We start from the raw sequence: 15,678 nt of genomic DNA, 5'->3' as shown, positions 1-15,678 counted from the left end.
CTATTCCCTATATTGTGCACTACTTTTGACCAGAGCCCTATGGTTCCTGGTCAAAAGCAGTGCACTATAAAGGGAATAGGGTGCCATTAGGGACTTAGACTTGCTGTCTGACTTACTTGGCTAGTTTCCACTTTGGAGAGGAGACGTGATAGTAAAACTTATAGAGGACAATGGGTCCTTACCACTGATGCTGGTTCAATGATGGAGTCAGATGTAACATATCGCCTATTTGTGTGGAAAGGCCTCCCTACATCACCTCTTTACGCCAGTGAATGGTTGTAAATATAAATATGAAATCTAATCTGCCTGCCACCTGCATGTTTGTTTTCTTAGTTTCTGCATCCTTTCTCTAATTCTGACGTAAGGTGAAATAAACTGTATATTACTCCAACAAGTTAATGTAACAAACGTTTTTAATCAAATGAACATTTTTCATCACCATGTTTTGATGATATATAATGATCTGTATTATTTGTCCACACGGTGAGCACCCTGTGGCATGGGTGAATGAATGCATCCTTAATAGAAATGATGAGAGGAACTAATGTGTGTTCTTCTATTGTCCCTTGGTGTTGATTTATCTTTCCCATCACAGGCTCAAGGGTCTAAGAGTGAGTAGACTTCTTGAGTTGGTTTAAGCACGTCCATCATTTATACTTTGGATTGACAATAGATGTGATGGCACTCTTGTAGATTGGCTTCTCACCCTGTAATGGAATAGAGGAACACTATCGGTACATATATGATCCCCAATGATTTCTCCCACCACAATCCTAATTCACAGACATTGAAGAGACAAAACAGCTAATGTACTGTATATTCTTGTGAGTCTGGTGAAACACTTTCCCTGATACGTCTGACCTGTAGCTTCCAACCCTCCATGGTGTCTACAGCCACATCAGGGCAAGCTAGACACTGAGAATAGGTRTACYTCCCAAATGGCACCCTATTCTCTATATAGTGCTAGGGGGCCTGGTCAAAAGTAGTGCACTATACAGGGAATAGGGTGCCATTTGGAACGGGGCCTGCGGTCAGAGGGTATAGCAGGGCTGGCAGGACTCGCAATTAGCCAGGTCATCCCTCCCAGTTCTTTGTGGAAGTGGGCAAACTCTCTCTGGTTGTGGATGGAGGTGAGTCGTTAGCAGAGCAGTACAGAGACCAAACCATGGACCCAGACACCACTGCAGTCAGCAGAACTACATCAGCACCTGACAGGCACTCTGGGAGGAAGAAAATAAGATCAAACATTAAAGACACAACCTCCCATTGCAACAGCCTCACTTTTGCCACTTTGAAGAAGCAATTGGTGTGTCATTAATTCAAATTACCTTCGAACAGCAGGAATTATGACAGAGTGTGGCTTTAAATCTGGGATTTAAACAGCAACAAACTGGTCACCCAGCACTTTTTTGGTAAACAACTGAGGTATGGGGCTGGAGAAATTAACCACAATCAAATGAGTGAACATTCATGAGTGCAAAATGATTATTATCTTTGACAATATAGGTTTTAGTACCTCGCTTTAGGGCTGTGTGAATGTGGGCAAAGCCCTGTCTCTGTCTGGCCAGGGTCAGAGACAAGGGGAGGCTGACCAGGTTGCTTCCCCACCAGGGTAAGGTTCAGGTGGGCACATCTCCTCTGACAGACCCTGGTAAAAGGCCAGACACAGGATGCAATCCCTGTGGAGGGAGGAAAGTAGGATCGATGCAAAGTTGAAAAGCATGATGGTTGACCTGACTGAGGAACTATTTCACTTACGTTTTTTCTTTCTGCATTGCTATGTGATTATATGTATAATGTTTGATGTGTCTCTCTTTCATGAATACTTGTATGTAAACGTTTAACATTTTTGTCATTTAGGAGATGCTCTCATAAACTAAGTTTCCATCCAACCTTTTCATGCGAGTAAAGTACATGTCGGATAAAAATGTCACGACAGGCCTGATGGAAACAGAACATTTGTTGGTAAACTTTCCAAATGTCGACAAAACAAAATACGCTCGACAAGGTGYGTTCTTTTCGTGTCGGTAAAATGATTTATGCGAGAAATGTCTGTGCGCAAATATTGATATAATAACCATCATAACAAAGTCAACTTGGCGTCACGCGATGACATGTTGTGTGGTCCATGTTGTGTGGAAAGCATGCAGTTTATTAGGCTACAGATGAAATAAATGATGATGAATTTCACAGGGTGGTGTCACACCTGCTCCCGCTCTTCCCCCCCAGGCTGCCCTGCATTGCGCACTCCTGCCATCATCAATTACGCACACCTGCCTACCCTCGTCACGCGCATCAGCGATTTTGGACTCACTCACATCACCTGTTTATTCCCTCCCCTATATTTGTCAGTTCCCTAGCTCTGTTCCCGGCTGCTGCATTGATTGTTATTTGTCTGTGTTACCCGTGTGTCACGCTGTTCCTGTCTCGTTCTATGTCCGTTCCATATTAAATGTTTGAGTCCCCGTACCTGCTTCGCCTCTCCAGKGTCATCCCTTGACAGGTGGTGAAAGTGCAAGGTGCTGAGCTTGATGCTCCTTTCCAATAAATGTCCATGGTCTTATTCTGGTGATATGATCATCTATGCTCGGCTGCGGTTTGGCAAATACAAATAATCTCGCTCTTTAGTCCATAATGATCTCATCATGTAGGCTATACCCGCGCTGTACCTGCAAAGCTGTTGGCTAGAGTGCGCGTGCCAATACCAGAGTGGGCACACTCGCTATGTGACGCAACAATTTTTGTGAGAAAACCATCAGTTGAGTTGAAAATGTGATGGAACCCCAACCCCAACTTTTTATTCAGTACATGAGAATTGAACCACAACATGTGTATGTGCACTATGTCATCACGCACAGCCTTTTATTTCCACAAGTCATTTTGATGGAAACACATCTCTGGTGGGGAAATGCCCATATTGTTTTGATGAAGATTTTATAATATTCACATGAAAATCTGTCGCCAATTGGATGGAAACCTAGCTATTGTAAGTAACATTTTCCTCAATAAATTAGCTATCAGCAATGTTGGTGCTTGTAGGAAAAAGTCAAGTGTGAGTGTAGAACTCTCCTTGCAGTCAAATTCCAATTTATGCACTTGTTCTTACAAATGTTAGATATTAATGTTCACTTGGCTGCCACTCCGTACCTGTGTGCAGTGCATGCGCTAGGGCAGGTGGGGCACAGGTCACAGGTAGGGCCCTTGGTAACGTCCGTCCTGGCAAAGACAGGCACCGCCGCTGCAGACGCCCCTCCCTGCACAGGCCAGGCTGCTATGGGACAAACATCTGTCCGTGCTGAGTGGGCACTCACACGCACTGCTACTGAACCCTAGAAGACACTGGCACACACACACCTGCCCCACCCTGAATCACAGAGACGAACGAACCTGCACACACACACTGACCATTACAAAGACAACGTTACAGTTGACCTGCCTATGTAAAGCAGTAGAAAACAACTGTATGTCAGATGTGAGAGCGAGCACACACCTACCTCCACATGGTAAGCCCCGGTACTGGTCACAGCGGAAGTCACTGCACTCACAGAACTGCACATAGTAAGCATGAAATGTGGGATTTTTGTGGCTATTATGGCACAAACACTTTCCACAAACATACTCCCCATACCCACTGCACTCTTCTGAGGCATTGTCATGGCAACACAGGTGTCTCCCATGATCCCCTTTGCCCGGCTTTACTTTCTCACACAACGTTCCGACACACCCCTCCCTACAACTGTAAGAGACATGATGACCTCGTCATTCATATTCAATGGGGTAGGATTTGCAACTAGCACTATATACGGAATATGATGCCATTTGGGACACAGATTCTTACCTGCACACTCCACACTCGAGGGCACTGTTACCATGGCTACAGGCTGGGCAGTGTGGAACCCTGTCCCTCTGACATGGACGGTCACATATGGGCTTCAGCAAAATCTCCAGCTCCTCACTATACCCCTGGGGCTTGATGACCCCACGCAACTGTCCCATACTGGTACCAGACAGATATGGAGGGGCAGTGATGGTTCCATTAAACTTCTCCTAGACGGGAGATGTGAAAATAGCCTGAATATAGTTATGTAGCCCTGATATACATCTGAAGTCGGAAGTTTACATACACTTATGTTGGAGTCATTAAAACTTGTTTTTCAACCACTCCACAAATTTCTTGTTAACAAACTATAGTTTTGGCAAGTCGGTTAGGACATCTACTTTGTGCATGACACAAGTAATTTTTCCAACAATTGTTTACAGACAGATTATTTCACTTATAATTCACTGTATCAAAATTCCAGAATTATGTCATGGCTTTAGAAGCTTCTGATAGGCTAATTGACATAATTTGAGTCAATTGGAGGTGTACCTGTGGATGTATTTCAAGGCCTACCTTCAAACTCAATGGCTCTTTGCTTGACATCATGGGAAAATCAAAATAAATCAGCCAAGACCTCAGAAAAAAATTGTAGACCTCCACAAGTCTGGTTCATACTTGGGAGACATTTCCAAACGCCTGAAGGTATCACGTTCATCTGTACAAACAATAGTACGCAAGTATAAACACCATGGGACCACGCAGCCGTCATACCGCTCAGGAAGCAGACGCGTTCTGTCTCCTAGAGATGAACGTACTTTGGTGCGAAAAGTGTAAATCAATCCCAGAACAGCAGCAAAGGCCCTTGTGAAGATGCTGGAGGAAACAGGTACAAAAGTATCTATCTCCACAGTAAAACGAGTCCCTGAAAGGCCGCTCAGCAAGGAAGAAGCCACTTCTCCAAAACCGCCATAAAAAAGCCAAACTACGGTTTGCAACTGCACATGGGGACAAAGATCATACTTTTTGGAGAAATGTTCTCTGTTCTGATGAAACAAAAATAAAACTGTTTGGCCATAATGACCATTGTTATGTTTGGAGGAAAAAGGGGGAGGCTTGCAAGCCAAAGAACACCATCCCATGGCAGCATCATGTTATGGGGATGCTTTTCTGTGGATGGTGGATATATTGAAGCAACATCTCAAGACATCAGTCAGAAAGTTAAAGCTTGGGTCTTCCAAAAGAACAATGACCCCAAGCATACTTCCAAAGTTGTGGCAAAATGGCTTAAGGACAACAAAGTCAAGGTATTGGAGTGGCCATCACAAAGCCCTGACCTCAATCCTATAGAACATTTGTGGGCAGAACTGAAAAAGCGTGTGCGAGCAAGGAGGCCTACAAACCTGACTCAGTTACACCAGCTCTGTCAGGAGGAATGGGCCAAAATTCACCCATCTTATTGTGGGAAGTTTGTAGAAGGCAACCCTTAAACGTTTGACCCAAGTTAAACATTTTAAAGGCAATGCTACCAAATACTAATTGAGTGTATGTAAACTTCTGATCCACTGGGAATGTGATGTAAGAAATAAAAGTTGAAATTAATAATTCTCTCTACTATTATTCTGACATTTCACATTCTTAAAATAAAGTGGTGATCCTAACTGACCTAAAACAGGGAATATTTGCTCGGATTAAATGTCAGGAGTTGTGAAAAACTGAGTTTAAATGTATTTGGCTAWGGTGTATATAACTTCAACTGTATGTATCTCTCTCTCACACACACACACACACACACCTCATCACAAATGGATATATTGGAGCACCTCCTTCCCTGGTCCTCTCTCTCCAGCAGCTCTTCATCATTGTTCTTACAGTGGGAGCTGTATGATATCTGGAAGCCTGCAGGCAGCTCACTCTTCTCCATAACAACCTCAGAGGTCAGGTCCTGGGGTCAATAACAGAGTTAACCTTTTTAGCTGAAGAGGAGTGTGTGTTTGTGTGGGTCTGTGTGTGTGCGTGCGTGTGTGTGCATGTGTGTGTGACAGTTAACCTCTGTAGCTGAGGAGGTGTCAGCAGTTCGTCAGCAGCCTCATACACACAGAAATAATGACCTGTGTAGGAAGGGAGTATTCTGCTGCACTTACGTTATATGCCTATTACACGCAGGATGTTTTGGGAGTTGTTGGAGAGCGTTCCGACAGCACTTTTTGAGAAGGTGCTCTTCAGGATCTGCCAGAAGAATAAAACAACACTACATCCATCTTGATAAAATACAGKGTTACTGTTAAACTATATATACTGTATTGTGCTGTCAAATATATTTAGTGTAATGTTGTGGTTGGAGGGAGGGAMGAATGGATGAGGAGGAGGAGGAGGAGACAAAGATGGGTTTATACCTCGTACAGGTGTGTGACGTCCTCGGTCACAGCAAAGATGATCTGGATATATTTTTTTCTCTCAGCTTCTCAGCAAGGTGAGCCACAGAGGGATAGTCCTAACAGGAAGACAGACAGTACACTCTCTCTATTTCTATCTCTACCCCCCACTCTATCAGACAAACATTCCATTTCCTTCTCTGAAAAGGGATAAATAAATCCAATTTAAGAAGGAGTGTGGGGATCCATATTTCACATGTCCATTCCCCACCCTGGGTGGGCACTTATCCAAACAGAAATGGTCTGTAACACACTCAGTAGCACAGTGTGGAGGGAGGCTCGATATAACACACACACACACATAGACACAAACACACAGACTTAGTTTAGGAGATAAAAAGGCTCTGTCAGGATTATTCCATGGTGACCCCAGCTGTTTCAAATCAGGAAGTGCCTGTCAGTATCCTCTTTACAAATGATATTGACCTTTAAATCACTGCCGTTGACTTCTGTCTGTCTTCTGTACTTCTGCAGTCTGTACTGCATGGAGTTACTGCCACTCCCTAATATCCTCTCACACTAGCTACTGTAAGAATATAAAGGAAGATACTACTATTTAGTCTTCCGTTAGAGACATGCTAGTGTGACCAATGGGATTCAAACCAGGGTTTCCTGCATGCACTCTACAAGGCGGTGTTATCCCACTGAGTTTTAGCCTAGGAATTAGCTCAAGGAACTCTGTTATACTTGCAAATCCTATTGTGTTTATTGAGGGGTTCTGGATAGAGCATAGCTGTACCTGGAGGTTACCTCTGGTGTACACATTGTTTTCCAGGTGACATTTCCCATCGTTGGGCAGAACGATCGCTCCCAGGTTCCCCGTCTCCAGCAAAGTGAAAGCCAGCACAGCCCATTGGTCTAAAAATGATCCCAAAAGGAGTTAAGGTAACACAAACACACTAACCCAGACAAAACAACATAACAATCCAACACAGCAGCTCTACCCCCTACTGGGTGTGTATCCAACCTCACTTTATTTCACACATGGCGGCCTGCGTCAAGGCATCCAGGCCCCCCTCTGGTGAGTCAAGGTTTCCGGAGTTCGCTGCCCCCCCCCCACCACCACCACCAGCTGTGAGGCCCAAGAGATTGTGGTAGGTGAAGGGAGGGGATCAAGGCCAGGACTCCATCCTTTTACACAGGTTCTGGAGCATCCCCTCAATGGTACTGATATAGGGCATCACTGTCTTGTCCACAAACGCTCCAAAGCCTTCAGAGAAATAATAAAATATACGGTTTAACAGTAATGAATATACAAATCTGTCCCAGTCAGTTCTCCAGGCAGGGAGGCAGGCAGCCAGGCAAGCACGCAGACAGGCACATGTGCGCACACAAACAAACACACACACTCACACATTCTGACGTTGCTGGTGGTGTTCCTCATGTCCTCCATCAGGTGTGTCCCCAGCCTCTTGACGTTGGCCAGGTCGTCCTTCATGGAGAAGGAGAGGTGCATCAGGTAGTACAGGTCTATGTGGTAGTCCTGCACGCGCTTGAACTTCACCTCAAAGGTCTGGGGCTCGCCTGTACCAAGAGGAAGCCACTTATTACATTCACACACTACCCCCAGAAAAACCTAGCACATCTATCTGCTTGTCAGAGTTGAGGTGGATACTCAGTCAGTCAAGTAGCCAATACTTACATAGACAACTCATGGTCTCATCAGAATGGTTAGAAAATAATGGAATTTAACCATTGTAGTTATATGTCCCCTTTGCTGACATACAGTATTACTTATATGTCACTATAATGACCAATGACTTATATATACAATTTATATATACACATGGCCTACCAGGGCACAGGTGCAGCAGGACTCTCTGGGGCTATAACTGGGTAAGTGGTGGGGGTCCAGCCTGGGCTGGTGTTTCTGGTCCTGGGGTCTGGAGGTGACCTTGTGGATCTCCAGGAGGCCTGTGGAACCTCCACCAGGCAGCCTCTCTCCAGCAGAGCCCTGGGGGTGTCACAATGCTCCCACGTCTGCTAACCTGGTTCTATGAAAGTCTACACATCATGGAAGAACAGTAAAACAAAGTATCATGCTATTTGGACATTATATGAAAAATAAATATTTTCTAAGACTAATGTACTCCAATAATTTAAGTAGCAAATAGGCCAGATGACTGAACCCTCTGTTACAAGAGCTTACAGTACCTCCTCCTTACACCAGGCACAGTGTGGTCCAGACTCCAGACACTCTCCACAGCTCTTGACCCCTGACCATAGCACTCCTCCTGTCTTCTCTGGCCTAGGGCAAGGACAACAAGTAGAACAACAACCTTTCACTGCCACCCACTGCAATGTGCTTTATCATTCTTTAGACTCTCAATAGAGCTATCCTCCTGTATTTAATGTAATATGAAATTGTGAAAGGGGAAAGAATTATGATTCAAATTTATTTTTACATTTATACCTCTATTATGAGAAAGGTATTGATTTACCTTGATTTCCCTTAGCGTAGTCCTGGCAGCAAAATAACAGCATCTGACCATAAACACAAAAACAGTTTGCTGACCTGAATTTGATATCCTTTCCTTTGTTGTGGAGAGAGTGGAGAATGATTGATCAGCAATTCTTTAGTTTCTGTAGCCCTTTCCTGCAGTCAATGACCAAAAGCGCCCTCTGATCTCATGGTTGGAATGTTATTAATATTATTCAAAATGTCATAATTAAAGACTTGTAGTTTTTTTACAACGAAAGTTCTGTGTTTCTATGTCAAACTGTTTTGTTWTATTTCAATCTTCTGTGATGTATATAAAGTGTAATATTGGGATGCAAACTCAACAGAGACCTGACCATTAACCCCTCCCTCCTGCAGGACAGCCCTCCCCTTCCACTAATCCAAGACCAGCTCTAACAGCAGCCAACTGCTCAGGACGTCCCAAATGGCACCCTATTCCCTACATAGTGCCCTACTTCAGACCGGAGTCTTATGGGCCCTGGTCAAAAGTAGTGCACTATATAGGGAATAGGGTGCCATTTGAGACGTAGAACAAGTGTTAAATAATACAGGGTGCTGAGCAGCGAAAAATCTCTCAGTGGAGACAAAGACTGGAAGACAAAGGACTCCTCCTTACTGAATATCTGGCAGTAACACAGCCTATGCGCAGTAAGTTGAGGAAATGAAGAAGACTCTCTCTCTCTTTCTCCTTCCATGCAGTGATACTTCACACAGTGCTGCTCTGATGATATGAATTATAAAGAGGAAGGAACACTCACTTCAACTCTGCCACATACTGAATCGAAGGACATTACACAGGTCTGCACTGCCCTCTAGATGAGGTCTCAGCCAGGTTTGTACATTACAGTGCAAAGTAGAGAACAGTAAAGTGTATTGTACTTTAATCTACTCTACTGAATTAAACTATACTCTACTGTACTCTACTAAATTATACTACCCCGTTGAAATGTAAAGCGGTTATGGTTTCGGGTAGAGGCTGTAGTATCTGGGATCTACATCTGTTTATATTAGTTACTATACTGTTACTAAGCGGTGATGTATTACGACAGTGTTACGTTACTACACCTAATAGGAAATGCACATGCGCACTAGTGTGCCCGGAAACTGTAGAGCACGAGAGGTTTTGACTAAACGAAAACTAACTGTACTCCCGTCTCCTGCCTGGTCATTTCTCCACAACACAAATATTACAGAGGCGTCCTAAGGATCACGGATAGCACTGTTTTTTATAAAGGGTAACACTAGTGACATGGAGTGGAAGGACAGTTATTCCCTGTAAAAGATTGTTCATATTTAGTTGATATTTTAGTTTTTTAAGTTGTCAACTATGCAAAGTTAATACTTTCTTTTGCATAATGACATTTAAAGTGTGAACAAAAATATATTGTTTTACTCAAAATATGTCACTTAACCTTGACTCATGACCCGAGGGACAACCCAATTTCATGCTACTGACCGTGTTCTTCAATATATATTTGTAAAAATGATTGCCAATTTATCTGTCTTACATATGTTTTATTAACAATAAAACACTTCAATTTGAGGGGCCTCCTGAGTGGCGCAATGGTCTAAGGCACTGCATTGCAGTGCTAACTGTGCCACTAGAGATCCTGGGTCGAGTCCAGTCTCTGTCGCAGCTGGCCGCGACTGGGAGCACGGTGTGGTGGCATGCATTTGGCCCAGCGTCGTTTGGGTTAGGGGAGGGTTTGGCCGGCAGGGATGTTCTTGTCCGTTCGCGCACTAGCAACTGCTGTGGCGGGCTGGGCACAATGCACGCTGACACTGTCACCAGCTGTACGGTGTTTCCTCCGACACGTTGGTGCGGCTGGTTTCCGGGTTAAGTGGGCATTGTGTCAAGAAGCAGTGCGGCTTGCCTGGGTTGTGTTTCGGAGGACGCACGGCTCTCGACCTTCGKCTTTCCCGAGTCTGTGCAGAGATGGGACAAGACTCTAACTACCAATTGCATACCATGAAATTGGGGAGAAAAGGGGGTCAAATAATGAACAAAAATAACTATATATTTAAAAAAAAAAAAAAACTTACATTTGAACAAAAACACATATTTTGTGTCATTATCTGACACTTTTAAATGTTTTTCCTGGTGGTTAAGGCCAGGATAGGAAAGCCACCATTTTTGTATAATGAACCGCCAATCATATCTCTGCTAGACTGTTCTCACTGTTAACCACAGGGCAGTTCATCTCTTTGTGATCACATGGTGCCACATTTTCACACTGTCAGTTTATCATAAACATTTGTATAAACCTAGATGGCTGCTGATGACATTGCTGAGAATGTAATAAATTGTCAGATTAATCATTATGTGCTGTTACCATAGTCCCTCAGTGACACGATGCAGACAGCTAGCTAGCACACAACTCTGTGTGACACGCATAGTTTTTACAGCCAACAGGGGGTGGGCCATGACTAGAAGGGCTAGAAGGGCCATGACTAGAAGTAGATTGTTTTGGTTTCATTTTAGCTATAACCCTGACCCTAGCCCTTTTCCTAACCTTAAGAATGTGAAATGTCAGAATAATAGTAAAGAGAATGATTTATTTCAGCTTTTATTTCTTTAATCACATTCCCAGTGGGTCAGAAGTTTACATACACTCAATTAGTATTTGGTAGCATTGCCTTTAAATTGTTTAACTTGGGTCAAACGTTTCGGGTAGCCTTCCACAAGCTTCCCACAATACGTTGGGTGAATTTTGGCCCATTCCTCCTGACAGAGCTGGTGTAACTGAGTCAGGTTTGTAGGCTTCCTTGCTTGAACACACTTTTTCAGTTCTGCCCAGAAATTTTCTATAGGATTGAGGTCAGGGCTTTGTGATGGCCACTCCAACACCTTGACTTTGTTGTTCTTAAGCCATTTTGCCACAACTTTTGAAGTATGCTTGGGGTCATTGTCCATTTGGAAGACCCATTTGCGACCAAGCTTTAACTTCCTGACTGATGTCTTGAGATTTTGCTTCAATATATCCACATAATTTTCATTCCTCATGATGCCATCTAGTTTGTGAAGTGCACCAGTCCCGTCTGCAGCAAAGCACCCCCGTGCTTCACGGTTGGGATGGTGTTCTTTGGCTTGCAAGCCTCCCCCTTTTTACTCCAAACATAACGATGGTCATTATGGCCAAACAGTTCTATTTAATTTTCATCAGACCAGAGGACATTTCCCCAAAAAGTATGATCTTTGTCCCCATGTGCANTTTACTGTGGATATAGATACTTTTGTACCTGTTTCCTCCAGCATCTTCACAAGGTCCTTTTGCTGTTGTTCTGGGATTGATTTGCACTTTTTGCACCAATGTACGTTCATCTCTAGGAGACAGAACGCGTCTCCTTCCTGAGCGGTATGACGGTTGCGTGGTCCCATGGTGTTTATACTTGCGTACTATTGTTTGTACAGATGAACGTGGTACCGTCAGAGGTTTGGAAATTGCTCTGAAGGATGAACCAGATTTATGGAGTTTTACAAACAAAAAAATCTTAGGTCTTGGCTGATTTCTTTTGATTTTCCCATGATGTCAAGCAAAGAGGCACGGAGTTTTAAGGTAGGCCATGAAATATATCCACAGGTACACCTCCAATTGACTCAAATGATGTCAATTAGCCTATCAGAAGCTTCTAAAGTCATGACATCATTTTTGGGAACTTTTCAAGCTGTTTAAGGCAGTCAACTTAGTTTATGTAAACTTCTGACCCACTGGAATTGTGATACAGTGAATTATAAGTGAAATAATCTGTCTGTAAACAATTGTTGGAAAAATTACTTGTGTCATGCACAAAGTAGATGTCCTAACCGACTTGCCAAAACAATAGTTTGTTAACAAGAAATTTGTGAAGTGGTTGAAAAACGAGTTTTAATGACTCCAACCTAGGTGTATGTAAACTTACGACTCCAACTGTAAATCTTCTTTTTTTATCACCATCAACATTGAATTGGTTTGGACATTTGAGAACTTCTCCAAACTACAGTACTTCTGCAATCAACTAGCTAGTTGTTTTGACTAGCTAGATCATTTCATCTTCTGGAGCCAAGGACAATTGTGATTTTCATGTGTGCAGTTTTCTGTACATTGCTTTGGAATGGTTGCTTCAACTGATGGATGGAGGGTTTTTGCAATCAGAAGACTTTCAGCTGCATTTTTGCTGCTTTTGATGTGCTTCTCACCTGTGGTAACCATGGAAACTAAAGACGCAACTAGACACCGGCGCACATGGGATAGCCTGTTTCGTCTAAGACCTCACTTCTACTCTGCACCTAGACTGGATGGAATGCTGGACATAGTCAAGCCACACCACCAAGCCCATGTTTGGACAGGACATCCCAGGAAGCCAGGGGGAATACGGGGAGTGAGGCACAGGCTAAAGAGACTCGCTGCGACCAACGCCGGTAGGTGACAGGTGGAGGGGGTGGTCGCTCCACCATCCGAGGCAGAGGCCCAGTGCTGCATGAAGATGACAGAGTTGAAACCTTTGTGGGAGAGTGGACAGAAGTCCATTCAATCGGTCAGCAGCCTTCCTTGGTGAAGGGGAGAACTCAGAGGGCGAACTCAACCAAGTGCCCCAAACGGATCTTCCTGAGGTAGTCTCTTTCAAGCCACTCACGCCCAGAAATGTGCATTGTTTACATCTTAATGTATGCAGTCTACTGCCAAAAATAGATGAGATTTGCTTGCTAGCCAGAAAGAGTAACGCAGGGGTTTTATGTTTCACAGAGAGATCCTTCCATCAAAGACTCAGAAATAGATGTCACGGCCGTTGAAAGAACTGGACCAAGGTGCAGCGTGGTGAGGTACATTTTCTTTTATTTAAGTGAATACGCCGACAAAACAATCAACACTACAAAACAAACCGTGAAGCTAAAGGCTAAGTGCCATAAACAAAAGTCAACTTCCCACAAAGACAGGTGGGAAAAAGGGCTATCTAAGTATGGTTCTCAATCAGAGACAACGATAGACAGCTGTCCCTGATTGAGAACCCTACCCGGCCAAAACATAGAAATAGAAATAATAGAACATAGAATACCCACCCCAACTCACACCCTGACCAATCCAAAATAGAGACATAAAAAGGATCTCTAAGGTCAGGGCGTGACAGTACCCCCCCAGCCGCAAAACCTAAACCTATAGGGGAGGGTCTGGGTGGGCATCTATCCGCGGTGGCGGCTCAGGTGCGGGACGCAGACCCCGCTCCACCACTGGCTCACCCCACTTTGGTGGCACCTCTGGTGCGGGGACCTTCGTCGCCGACCCCAGACTGGGGACCCTCGTCGCGGGCCCCGGACTGGGCGCCCTTGTTGCGGGCCCCGGACTGGGCGCCCTCGCTGGAAGCTCCGGACTGGAGAACGTCGCTGGAGGCTCCGGACTGGGGACCGTCGCTGGAAGCTCCGGACTGGAGGCCGTCGTTGGAGGCTTCGTGCATTGACTCCTCACTGGAGGCTTCGTGCCATGGATCATCACTGGAGGCTTCTTGCCATGGATCATCACTGGAGGCTTCNTCATCACTGGAGGCTTCGTGCCATGGATCATCACTGGAGGCTTCTTGCCATGGATCATCACTGGAGGCTTCTTGCCATGGATCATCACTGGAGTGAGGAGACGTATGGGCAGTCTGGTACGTGGAGCTGCCACAGGGCTCACCAGGCTGGGGAGACATACAGGAGGATTAGTTCTGGGCGCAGGCACAGGACTCACCAGGCTGGAGAGACATACAGGTGGCCCTGTCCTTGGCAGAGGCACCGGATACACTGGGCCATGGAGGCGCACTGGAGGTCTCGAGCTTGGAGCCTGCACAACCCGTCCTGGGTGGGTGGTTATCTTCACCCTGCAAATGAGGGGCGCTGGCACAGGACGCACTGGGCTGTGCAGACGTACCGGAGACACAGTGTGCAGAGCCGGCGCAGGATATACTGGGCCGAGGAGGCGCATTGGAGGTCTGGAGAGCAGGGTTGGCACAACCCGTCCTGGCTGGATGCTCACCCTAGCCCGGCAGATGCGGGGAGCTGGAATGTAGCACACTGGGCTAAGAACGCGTACTGGAGACACCGTGTGCTCCACCGCATAACTTGGTGCCTGACCAGTACGATGCTCGCCATGGTAAGCACGGGGAGTTGGCTCAGGTCTCCAACCTGACTCAGCCAAACTCCCTGTGTGCCCCCTCCCCAAAAATATTGGGGGACTGCCTCTCGGGCTTCCTTGCCAGCCGTGTTCCCTCGTAACGCTGCCGCTCTGCTTTCGCTGCCTCCAGTTCCTCCCGTGGACGGCGATACTCCCCAGCCTGCCTCCAGGGTCCCTTACCGTCCAGGATTTCCTCCCAAGTCCATGAATCCTGAACACGCTGCTCCTCCTGAGCGTACATTTTCTTTTATTTAGGTGAATACGCCGACAAAACAATAAACACTACAAAACAAACCGTGAAGCTAAAGGCTAAGTGCCATAAACAAAGTCAACTTCTCAAAAAGACAGGTGGGGAAAAGGGCTACCTAAGTATGGTTCTCAATCAGAGACAACGATAGACAGTTGTCCCTGATTGAGAACCCTACCCGGCCAAAACATAGAAATACAAATAATAGAACATAGAATACCCACCCCAACTCACACCCTGACCAAACCAAAATAGAGACATAAAAAGGATCTCTAAGGTCAGGGCATGACAATAGAAACCTTCCTAATTACCCGAAAGGACAGAAATCAGAGAGGAGGGGACGTGAGTGGACATTGGTTTTAAAATGAGAACTGATTTAAACCATGATCACATGGAAGCAGTTTGCCTGGATATATTATTACTTAAGTGCCAAGCAATCTTGTTAGGGGCTCTGTATAGACCTCCAGACCAGAGCGACTTTTATGAGATCCTTGAAAATGAGTGTACTGCCTTATATGACTTTCTAACCTCTGAAGTGATTCTTCTGGGTGATGTAAATACTGATGTACTGAACATGAGCTGCCCCCTGTATA

At 45.1% G+C, this 15,678-nt stretch overlaps 1 pseudogene; it reads right to left on the bottom strand.

Moving 5' to 3' along the window:
• Positions 1–1,074: 1,074 nt before the first annotated feature.
• On the bottom strand, positions 1,075–14,277 carry LOC111973566 (integrin beta-1-like; annotated as a pseudogene).
• Between the last annotated feature and the right edge of the window lie 1,401 nt (positions 14,278–15,678).

This window comes from Salvelinus sp. IW2-2015, linkage group LG14 (genome assembly GCF_002910315.2).
Source record: "Salvelinus sp. IW2-2015 linkage group LG14, ASM291031v2, whole genome shotgun sequence".
NCBI classification, from domain to species: domain Eukaryota; kingdom Metazoa; phylum Chordata; class Actinopteri; order Salmoniformes; family Salmonidae; genus Salvelinus; species Salvelinus sp. IW2-2015.
This window is presented reverse-complemented; position numbering and strand designations above follow the sequence as displayed.